This window comes from Sinohyriopsis cumingii, chromosome 9 (assembly GCF_028554795.1).
Source record: "Sinohyriopsis cumingii isolate HCF-2022 chromosome 9, ASM2855479v2, whole genome shotgun sequence".
Classification (NCBI taxonomy): Eukaryota; Metazoa; Mollusca; class Bivalvia; order Unionida; family Unionidae; genus Sinohyriopsis; species Sinohyriopsis cumingii.
In genome coordinates this window covers 74,827,503-74,840,190 of record NC_142969.1, presented here as the reverse complement: position 1 = coordinate 74,840,190, position 12,688 = coordinate 74,827,503, and positions in this window count along the sequence as shown.

The window sequence follows — 12,688 nt, the reverse complement described above, 5'->3', positions numbered from 1 at the left end:
GAGACTCTGCTTTCCAGAAACGCATGGTTTTTGCATGATACAGTTCTAAAAATTATACAGGTAGAACGAAACTAAATTCAAAAACGGAACGAGAAGAGATACAAAACAAGGTCAAACATAAATGGTAACATCTATGTTAAAACAACATCATTTATGGAATGTTGTACATGAATGATCGGGAAAAGTCCCGTCTAAAATGTGGCGTTCTATGCTTGTAGAATTCAAGTGGTTGATATATTCCCAGTTACTATGCTGGAGGTCTTTTGATCGATATACTGTGTTTATTTCACCCGGGCAACTGTTGTTCAGCTCTGGAAATCATTGATCATCTGTCTTTAATGACATTGAAAACTGCATTCTATGAGCAACACGTGCTTGATCTTATCGCATGGCACCGAAGTTGATCTCAGAGATCTGGTTGATGCGTAACAAACGTTTTATTGTTCCAGACTACCTACACAAACACTAACGCTCATACGCCTACCTATACACACAAATATACGAGTCATTACTTCGTTCCTGTAGCTAGAAATACTCAACATAAAAGGACGCAGAGCAATTTTGTTATTTCCTCAAAGCAGCTATTGAAAAAATGAAATTGGCATGGTAACAAATACTCTCTATGGCAGTTATTCCTCTCTTCGAGAACACTTCACTCTGTTCCTTTATAAATGAATAAGACCTCATCCGCTTTACTTCTTTTTCCAATAGAAGAATGTAAAATGTTCCGACGGTAACTATTGCTAATTGCGAGTTAACGTTCACAATCGAATTATTTTTCTGAAATATCTGAAAGAAAAGTTAGAAAGATATTCGGTTTACTGCATGAATCTTCATTAATCAGTCTGTTTAAAATGTCATGATTTAATTTGTTATGCAATGATCTAAATGATATAAGGAAGACATTTTGAGTGAATTATATATATATATATATATATATATATATATATATATATATATATATATATATATATATATATATATATATATATATATATATATATATATATATATATATATATATATATAAGAGAGAGAGAGAGGGATAGATAGATAGATAGATAGATAGATATTAAAGATTAAAACAACACAGAAAAGCAAAATTAACTAAGGGAAACAAAAAAAGAAAGGAAATTGGAATAAAAGACCTGTAGTGAAAATGTGAAGATGAGAATAATTGTTTACATTACTAAAATACCTTAATATGTCTTTTGACCTGAGCTATTACGATTTTCGTGTTCAGATTCGTTTTTCTTCTTGGAAATTGTTATAATTGAGCTAGTTGAAACATTTAATGCTATCAAGGTCAAGTCGTGTCGCTGATACTATTATATACTGTGTATACCGTTCACAAAGTTGTGTGAATGTTTAGAAATAAAAACATATGTATGGATCTGTGACCCTCAATTTTTCCTAGAAATGCAAGTTCGCGCTATCGTGTGATAGGACTGCTAATAATTCTGAAACGTGTACGCACAAAACAGAATTAAAAAACGAAAACGGTAAAGACAAAAACCACAAGATCAAAAGTTAAAGCATGTTAGCATCTATAAAAAAAAAACCATCTTTTCTTGAATGTTGTATACGACTGGAAGAGAAGAATCTCGTCTCAACAGTGGCGTTCCATACTTGTAGAGTCCAAGCAGTTGGTATTTGCACAGTTAATATGGTGGATATCTTCTGATCGATATGCTGTGGTTACTTCACCGTGCAACTGTTGTTCATTTCTAGGAATCATTGATCATCTGATTGTAATTACACCGTAAACACAATTGTGCGATCAATGCACGTTTGAATGTATTGAATGGGACCAAGGCTGAATTCAAAGATCTGGTGACTGCGTAACAATGTTTTAATTCTTCCTGATTGCACACACACACACACACACACACACACACACTCATACACCTACGTATGCAAACAAATATATGCACCATAATAATTCCAACCCCAAAGTCATATTTGGAAGTTTTGAACGGTTTAAGACCAAGGTTGCTTGCTACGATTAATTCCTTCCAAAACACACGACTTTGCTTCTTTTCAAACCAACCCTTATCCACAATGAATTTCCATTGGCTCTTCAAATGGGAAACCGAAAACTCTACTCTCCTGGGTCTTGCTTATCACCGCGATGACCTAATCAAGTTTTCCATCTAATAAACCTTTTGAGTTTTTTAAATGGCTTGCATCCATGAATGTCATCCATGTGGACTCCATCACATGCCTCCGAAAACACGCCACTCGAAACTTGTGAACTCGAAACCTCGACCGGTCAGGCAAGATCAAACCTTATGCTCGATCTGGACTGTCCCGTCGTACAAAATGCAAATGATTATCTTCTGCATACTTCAGTTCTTCCTAGATTTAATTTATCATATTTTATGCCATCAGTTTACCTATTTGTAAAGTGCTCAATCAGAACTGACACTAATGATTATTCAACATTGATTTGGTTTCTGAGATATTTTGTATATAATTTGTGTTCTCTTTACCTCAGTCCGCTGGTTCAGTGACATTACACAGTCACCATATTATTCTGAAGTTAATGAAATGAGGTAAATCCGATAGGTGATATGAATATATTTTTTTTATGTTCTTTTGAATCTGGCAATTTCGTGATGCAGATAAACTCACAAAAGACTTGTACGTACGCATTTCTGCATCCATTGACCATTAAGTCATTGATTACATTTTATGTTTATGTTTGATGAAATAAAACATATATGGTTATGTGCATGACCAGGTTACTGGCTCTGCTGGCTTGTTGGTAGTTTCACACACATGTGTTTAGTATAAATAATTGATCTGCATGCTATCTTTATAAAAAATATTATAGTGGTTTTCCGGGAGCACAATCATTTATATTCGAGTATATTATATCATATTTACTAGTATTGATTTTAAGTGGTAGAATATGTACAAAGGCATCTTTGAATTTGAACTGACTTTTATACAGTTTAGTCCCCCGTTCATGCGAAGAAGATCATGTGCCTTTCCATTCACGGTCTAAATGTGTAAGCATTCATACTGTTAAATCTTCGCACCTTGGAAATGACTTGAAGTTAGGATCTCACCTCAAGTGCAAGAGTCAAGTGGTAGAAATAAACTATATTCCTCAATCTATGTGAATATTTTTATTTTCCAAAAAATACAGATTAGAATTGCTGTAAATAAATAAGAAAATTATAAAATCAGAGAGAATTTTAAAAGCAATTACTGAAGTAGTAAATGTCCAACGGCAATGCAGACTTTAGAACCAGGACACCCAGGCAGTCTAACATTGCTAACTCTTATTAGTTTAAACGGCTAATCAAAATGCAAAATGATGGAGGAAAGAATCGTAGACAGTAAATGAAGTTTGAATAGAAAAAAAATCCGTTTAGCCATTATTCGGTTGTTACACGAATACATATGGCAACACAGTTAAGTACAAGTCAGCTAGCCGAATGGCTTGATGATAAAATACAGATACAGTTTACTGGACGAGTGAAAAGCAACGAATCAACAGATTTAAGGACAACTGAAATTATTTAGGTATAGGATGAAATGCAATATATATGTTAGGTACACACATCTAGAAAATAAAATAGATTACAGTCTGTTCTCAAAGGTTATTACGCTACTAATAGATACGCGCAATTATTATGATAAAATAGAATAAGGCTTGAATGTAAAGAACCAAACGAAATGGACAAATAATGAAGACATATGTATTATCTGCTAATGACAGATTTGCCAACATTTTCTAATCATTGAATGATGTTGTAATTTACTATGTAACATCTTCAATTACCAGATATAACCAGATAAAAAAGAAATAAAATAATGTTTTAAAACTGACTCGCATGGCATCATCACTGATTTATTAATTTCACCCCGTTTGTGTAAATTAAATTATTACGTGTACCAGAACTGAGTGCTAGTCTGATGGCATTCATACATATCATTTTCACTATAAATGAAATTGAACACCCCATAATGTTTTTGTTTTTTATCTCATGGGGATATCTTGTCTGCACAGGAGAGGGTCTGGAGCTAATACTCTGACACTAGCAATGCAGAGAAAACTTCATAATAAATATTTGTATCATAGTGGGATATCCTTCCCTCAATGGGACTTTAGTGTTAAGCTAGGAGGGTTGTACCCTAGCATCAAGGGGTATTTAACATGGGGAATTTTCACATGGGTGGGACTATAGAGGGACAATAGGAATTGAACATGATGGGACTTTCTAGCCTCAATAGGAATTGAACATGGGAAATACAGGACCGGCACTCTAGGGACAATGGGAATTGAACATGGTGGGACTGTCTAGCCTCAATGGGAATTGAGCATGGGAAATACAGGACCGGCACTCTAGGGACAATGGGAATTGAACATGGTGGGACTTTCTAGCCTCAATAGGAATTGAACATGGGAAATACAGGACCGGCACTCTAGGGACAATGGGAATTGAACATGGTGGGACTGTCTAGCCTCAATGGGAATTGAACATGGGAAATAAAGGACCGGCACTTTAGGCACAATGGGAATTGAATATGGTGGGACTGTCTAGCCTCAATAGGAATTGAACATGGGAAATACAGGACAGGCACTCTAGGTACAATGGGAATTGCACATGGTGGGACTGTCTAGCTCAATAGGAATTGAACATGGGAAATGCAGGACAGACACTCTAGGGACAATAGGAATTAAACATGGTGGGACATTCTAGCCTCAATGGGAATTGAACATGGGAAATACAGGACCGGCACTCTAGGGACAATGAGAATTGAACATGGTGGGACTGTCTAGCCTCAATAGGAATTGAACATGGGAAATACAGGACCGGCACTCTAGGGACAATGGGAATTGAACATGGTGGGACTGTCTAGCCTCAATGGCAATTGGACATGGGAAATACAGGACAGGCACTCTAGGTACAATGGGAATTGCACATGGTGGGACTGTCTAGCCTCAATAGGAATTGAACATGGGAAATACAGGACAGGCACTCTAGGGACAATAGGAATTAAACATGGTGGGACACTCTAGCCTCAATGGGAATTGAACATGGGAAATACAGGACCGGCACTATAGGTACAATGGGAATTGAACATGGTGGGACCGTCTAGCCTCAATGGGAACTGAACATGGGAAATACAGGACCGGCACTCAGGGACAATGGGAACTGAACATGGGAGAGATATATAACACTGACAACAGACAAGAGATAAACACTGATACAACACTTTTTTTCGAGGCAAATGAAGGGCCCTGAAAAGGGCCTTTGGCTTCTTCTGCTTCTTCTTCTATTTTCTCCAGTTCTTCAGCCATCTTCTCATGTTTCCTAATACTCCTTTCTTCTTTTTATATCTCTGACTCTAACATCCAGTCAGGAAGGCCTATGTCTCTGAATTTCTCCTGAATCCTTATCCAGCTACTGTGAGTTTCTCAAAGCATTCTTTTGTCTTTCTATTCTCTTCTTCTTTCCTTTTCTTTGACCACTTTTCTTTTATGTTCTTCACCTCTTGGGTCAGCACTGTTCTCATCAGTTCCTCTGCTTTTATGAGTTGGTCTAATCCCCACTTCACAAAGGACCACTCATTCCATTCCAAGATATCTTGTAGGAAGCACCTGACTCTCGTAACATTGTCCAGGGCTTCCTTCAAGCTACCTACTCTCGAATACTGACGGTTAATGAATCTTCTTAATTTTTATACTTCCTCTTATATCATACCCTGGAGAAGATCCATGGCTAATTGGAGACTGGTCACTTGTCTGGTCACAAAATCTTTAGTAACTTCATACCTCCATTCCTTCTCAAGCCTTTCCACCACGTATGCCCCATCCACTATCCAGTACCAACAGTCCTTTAGTTCAATGAAATTTGTATGCTCATCTTCTTTGCTAATTCCGTTGAATGGAGCGAATGACGAATGCTTTGACTTTTATATGTAAAGCACGGACGTAAAGGAAAACATGCCCTACACTCACTTCTCATATTATCAACTGTCCACACAGAGGTGAGAGCAAAAAATCTAACCACAAAAATGTAATATTCACACACTCGGAGAAGCAAATAAAAACCATAATCTGCTATCCACACAGAAGGGAAGGTGAAAAAAAACATAATCTACCATCCACACAAATGTACGTGAGCGCTTAAAAACCCCAATAATCTACTATCCACACACGGGGATAAGGAAAATCAAACCACAAAAATAGACTATTCACATACGCGGCGCAGCAAAAAAAAAAAACAAACCCATAATCTACTATCCACACAGGAGGGAAGGTAAAAAAAACAATAATCTTCCATCCACACAAACGTACGTGAGCGCTTACAAACCCCAATAATCTACTATCCACACACGGGGATAAGCAAAATCAAACCCAAAATTTACTATCCACACACGCGAAGAAGCAAAAACAAAGCCGATAATCTACTATCCACACAGAAGGGAAGGTGACAAAACCCCACACTTTACTTGCTATCCACACAAATGTACGTGAGCGCTTACAAACCCCAAAATATACTATCCACACACGCGAAGAAGCAAAATCAACCGTAATCTACTATCCACACACACGCAAAGAAGCAAAACCAATCAAAAAAAACTATACCATCCACACGCGAGGAGAAGCAAAATCACAACAATAATCTACTACCCACACAAACGTACGTGAGGGCTTACAAACCCCGAAATATACTATCCACACACGCCGAGAAGCATAACAAACCCAAAATATACTCTCCACACACGCGAAGAAGCAAAACCAAACCCAAGCTATACTATCCACACACGCGGAGAAGCAAAAATCATAACCATAATCTACTATCCACACACACCAAGAAGCAAAAATATAACCTCTATATACTATCCACACACGCGAAGGAGCAAAAAAAAAACATAATCACAGTCTAATATTCACGCACGCGAAGAAGCCAAATTAAACCCATAATCTACTATCCACAAATGCCAAGAAGCCAAATTAAACCCTAACTATACTATCCACGCATTACTATTCACACAGAAGGAGAGATAAACAACCACACACTCTACTTTCCACACAAACGTACGTGAGTGCTTACAAAACCCCACACACGCGGAGAAGCAGAAGCAAACCCAATAATCTACTATTGACACAGAAGGAAAGATAAACAACCACACACGCGGAGAAGCAAAAACATAATCATAATCTCCTCTCCACGCACTCCAAGAAGCACAATCATAACCATGATGTACTATCCACATACGCCAGGAAGCAAAAAATAACCTCAATATACTATCCACACGCGCGAATAAGCAAAAAAACATAATCGCAATCAACCATCCACACACGCGAAGAAGCAAAACCAAACCCAAACTATCAACACACGCGGAGAAGCAAGATCATAACCATAATCTACTGTCAACACACGCCAAGAAGCAAATAACATAACCTCTATATACTACCCACACACGCGGAGAAGCAAAAAAAAAAATCAGAATCACAATCTACTATCCACACACGCCAAGAAGCCAAATTAAACCTTAACTATAGTATCCACACACCCGGAGAAGCTGAAACAAACCCAATAATCTACTATTCACACAGAAGGAAAGTTAAAAGACCATACACTCTACTATCCACACAAGCGTACGTGAGCGCCTACAAACCCCAAAATATACTATCCACACCAGAGGAGAAATAAAAGCAAACCCAACTATACTATCCGCACACGCGGAGATGCAAAAATCATAACCATAATCTACTCTCCACGCACACAAAGAAGCACAATCATAACCATAATCTACTATCCACACACGACAAGAAGCAAAATACATAACCTAAATATACTACCCACACACGCGGAGAAGGAAAAAACTATAATCACAATCTACTATCCACGCACGCGAAGAAGTCAAATTAAACCCATAATATACTATCCACACACGGCAAGAACCCAAATTAAACCCCAACTATACTATCCACACACTAATATTCACACAGAAGGAAAGATAAACAACCACACACTCTACTATCCACACCAACGTACGTGAGCACATACAAACCCCTTAATCTACCGGAGAAGCAAAATCAAACCCAAACTATGTTATCCACACACGCGGAAAAGCAAAAATCATAACCATACTCTACTCTCCACGCACACCAAGAAGCACCATCATAACCATAATCTACTATCCACACACGCCAAGAAGCTAAAAACATAACCTCAAAATACTATCCACACACGCGAAGACGCAAAAAAACATAATCGCAATCTACTATCCACACACTCGAGGAAGCAAAACCAAACTCAAACTACGCTATCCACACACGCGTAGAAGCAAAATCATAACTATGATCTACTATCCACACGTGATGGCTTACAAACCCCAAAATATATAATCCACACACGCGAAGAAGCAAAACCAAACCCAAACTATACTATTCACACATGCGGAGAATCAAAAATCATAAACATAATCTACTATCCACGCACACCAAGAAGCAAAAACATAACCATATTCTAGTATCCACACACACCAAGAAGTAAAAAACATAACCTCAATACACTATCCACACACGCGAAGAAGCAAAAAAAATAATCACAATATACTATCCACACACGCCAAGAAGCCAAATTAAACCCATAATCTACTATCCACACACGCCAAGAAGGCAAATGAAACCCTAACTGTGCTATTCACACACGCGGAGAAGCAGAGAAAATGAACTAGCCACACACGCCGAGAAGCATAACAAACCCAAAATATACTATCCATACACGCGAGGAAGCAAAACCAAACCCACACTATATCATCTACACACGCGGAGAAGTAAAAATCATAACCAAAATCTACTATCAACACACGCCAAGAAGCAAAAAACATAACCTCTATATACTATCCACACACTCGGAGAAGCAAAACAAACATAACCACAATCTACTATCCACAAACGCGATGAAGCCAAATTAAACCCATAATCTACTATCCACAAACGCCAAGAAGCCAAATTAAACCCCAACTATACTATCCACACATTAGGAGAAGCAGAAACAAATCCAATAATCTACTATTCACACAGAAGGAAAGATAAAAAACACTCACTCTACTATCCACACAAACGTACGTGAGCATTTAAAAACCCAATAATCTACTGTCCACACACGCGGTGAAGCAAAATCAAACCCAAACTATACTATCCACACACACGGAGAAGCAAAAATCGTAACCATAATCTACTCTCCACACACACCAAGAAGCACAATCATGACCATAATCTACTATCCACACACGCCAAGAAGCAAAATACATAACCTGTATATAACAACTACACACGCGGAGAAGCAAAAAAATCATAATTACAATCTAGTATCCACGCACGCGAAGAAGCCAAATTAACCCATAATCTACTATCCACAAACGCCAAGAAGTTAAATTAAATCCTAACTCTACTATCCACACACGTGGAGAAGCAGAAACAAACCCAATGATTTACTATTCACACAGAAGGAAAGTTAAACAACCACACTCTACTATCCACACAAACATACGTGAGCGCATACAAATCCCTAAATCTAATATCCACACACGCGGAGAAGCAAAAGCAAACCCAAAATATACTATCCACAAACGCGGAGAAGCAAAATCATAACCATAATCTACTATTCACACACAACGTAAGTAAGGGCTTACAAACCCCAAAATATACTATCCACACACGCAGAGAAGCATTAAAGCCCCAGCATATACTATCCACACACGCGAAGAAGCAAAACCGAACCCAAACTAAACTATCCACATACGCAAAGAAGCAAAAATCATAACCATAATCTACTCTCCACGCACACCAAGAAGCACAATCATAACTATAATCTACTATCCACACACGCGGAGAAGCAAAAAAGAAAATAATCACAATCTACTATCCACACACGCGAAGAAGCCAAATTAAGCCCATAATTTATTCTCCACACACGCCAAGAAGCAAAATTAAACCCTAACAATACTATCCACACACGCACAGGAGCAGAAACAAACCCAATAATCTGCTATTCACACAGATGGAAAGTTAAACAACCACACACTCTACTATCCACACAAACGCACATGAGCTCTTACATACCCCAAAATCTACTATCCACACACGTGGAGAAGCAAAATCAAACCCAAACTATACTATCCACACACGTGTAGAAGCAATTATCATAACCATAATCTACTCTCCCCGCACACCAAGAAGCACAATGAAAACCATAATCTAATATCCACACACGCCAAGAAGCACAAAACATAACCTCAATATACTATCCACACACGCGAAGAAGCAAGAAAAATATAATCACAATCTACTATCCACACACGCGAAGAAGCCAAATTAAACCCATAATCTGCTATCCACACACGCCAAGAAGCCAAATTAAACCTTATCTATACTATCCACACACGCGGATAAACAGAAACAAACCCAATAATCTACTATTTACACAGAAGGAAAGTTAAAGAACCACACACTCTACTATCCACACAAACGTACGTGAGCGCTTACAAAACCCAATGATCTACTATCCACACAAGCATACGTGAGCGCTTACAAACACAAACACACACATAAACACACACAATCTCACCAGGAAAGGAGTAAGTGTTTATATTCACACTACTCCACACTCCATACAAATTGGCAACTTGAATAATCTCTTTTCTAGAGTTTTGGTTACCCCTGAAAAGGGCTGTTTTTTAGGTCGCCTGCGCAGCTAGTGCTTAAGCGACCGGTTAAATATACACAAACTGACATTCTGACATTACCCATATTATCACTAGAAAAAACGCGCGGACCTAAAAGAAACACTCACTCACTGTTTTTTACTGACAATCACTCATGTAAAATTTTTGACAAGCGACGGAAACAAAGGGCTTAGAGTCACACTTTCTAACCAAGATAAAGAAATAATATGCTTATAGACGCACTTCTGTTTTTTCTAACTGACTAACATACCATAGGCAATGGAATGAGTACTTCTTTTCTAGAGTATGGGGTACCTCTGAAATGGGCTGTATTTTGTGTGAACGAGGAGTATGGCAATCTTTTATGATCTAAGATTGCGGTCTCGTCTGGCGATAAGCTTTCTCACAGGATAGGGTCTGCTTCTTCTGAAAGAGAAGGAGAACTTTTTTGGTGTCGACACGGCAGCCGACAAAACCTCTCTTAGGGTCTGTTGTTTCTGAAGTCTCTACTTATCCGTCCATTCTTCTTTTTCCCTGTTAATTTCCTCTCTGAAGACCTCTTCTATCAGGTCTTCAGTGAGTTGTAACATTCTGACATTCTCTATCTCTTCAGGCTTCGGTATCAGGCTTTGCCTGACACGATGCAAATTCACGTAAGCTTCGTTCAGTTTGACTAATCTTGAGCACATCTTCGTAGGAGGATGAGTCGACAATGGATGGTCAGACTGGAGACTGCCCCGCTGTTATGGTTAAAGCGCGAATGCGAACGAAAACATCCATACACGGTTTCGAGTCCGAACGCTAAAATAGTTTAATGTGAGGGATAGAGAGAAGTCAAAGAGCATGGTTCATGATACCCATGGCAAACAAATGACAGATGCATTTTTTTTTCAAAACACGACATTTTTTATTCAAATAACTTGCAACTAACAATGAACAAATTTCTTAAAAATTAACAATTCGATTCAATAACAAACATTTTTTTCTCCAGTGACCATCTACTTTGGACAAGCTTGACAACGTTGTGAATTAAATTGAGATTTCCACTGTTGGAAATCATTGGGCCATTCATGTACACTACGTTTCCTAGCTAGAGACAAAAGATAACCATAATGGTCACAAAACCATTTATCTACTTTCTCATCGTTTCTAGAAGAATGGCGATCAAAATAAGTTACTAAATGTTCTAAAGAATCTCCCAGACTACGCTGATGCAAAAAATACACACAATATTGTCCACACACCAATGAATCTGTGCCTTGTAATTTCACATTACTGAATCGTGTGGTCTGAGCATTTCTTCTCGTAAAGTCAATCATATCGTTTTCAAAAGGGGGAAATCTATACGAATCAAAATACTCTACACATCCTTCTTGAGGAAAGTAGACGGCTACCCAGTGGGTTCATGGGAGATGGCTGTCGTCCGTGTTGATCACATAAGCTTGAAGGTCTTGAGGTTTGCGATGAGGCAGTTCATCTTTAGGCAGTTCATCTTTAGCGCACAAGACATGACTCCAAGAAGCAGTGTACGAACTGTGGTTCAAAAGATAATACAGTTCACAGGTATCCATGTTTGTGTTGTTTCGTTTTTCTTCTTGTTTTTTTTTTTCTTCACAGGTGATGATAAGTGATCAATTCGATCCTGACTTCCTCTTGGAAAATGTCTGACAAGCAAACTGCTATTAGATTCGACTTCGTACTCTGGTCCAAGAGAGTTTCGATGCGACGGATCTCCAGAGGCGTTAATGGAGGCCAAGAATGTTCACGCAAACCTTTATACCACTGATAAAACACGTCTTCTTCCGAGATGAGACCCCAAGCTTTGTCCAGATACTTGTCCAATTTTTCTTCTTGACTCAGCATCAGACATTTATCGTGTTGAATTTGACTGGGATGATTGTTTTGACATCCATAGCAATCTTTCTTGATCAATTCCGTACTTTTGTCTGCCAAGTGTTTGGCGAAACAGGAGACTAAATGCTGTTCT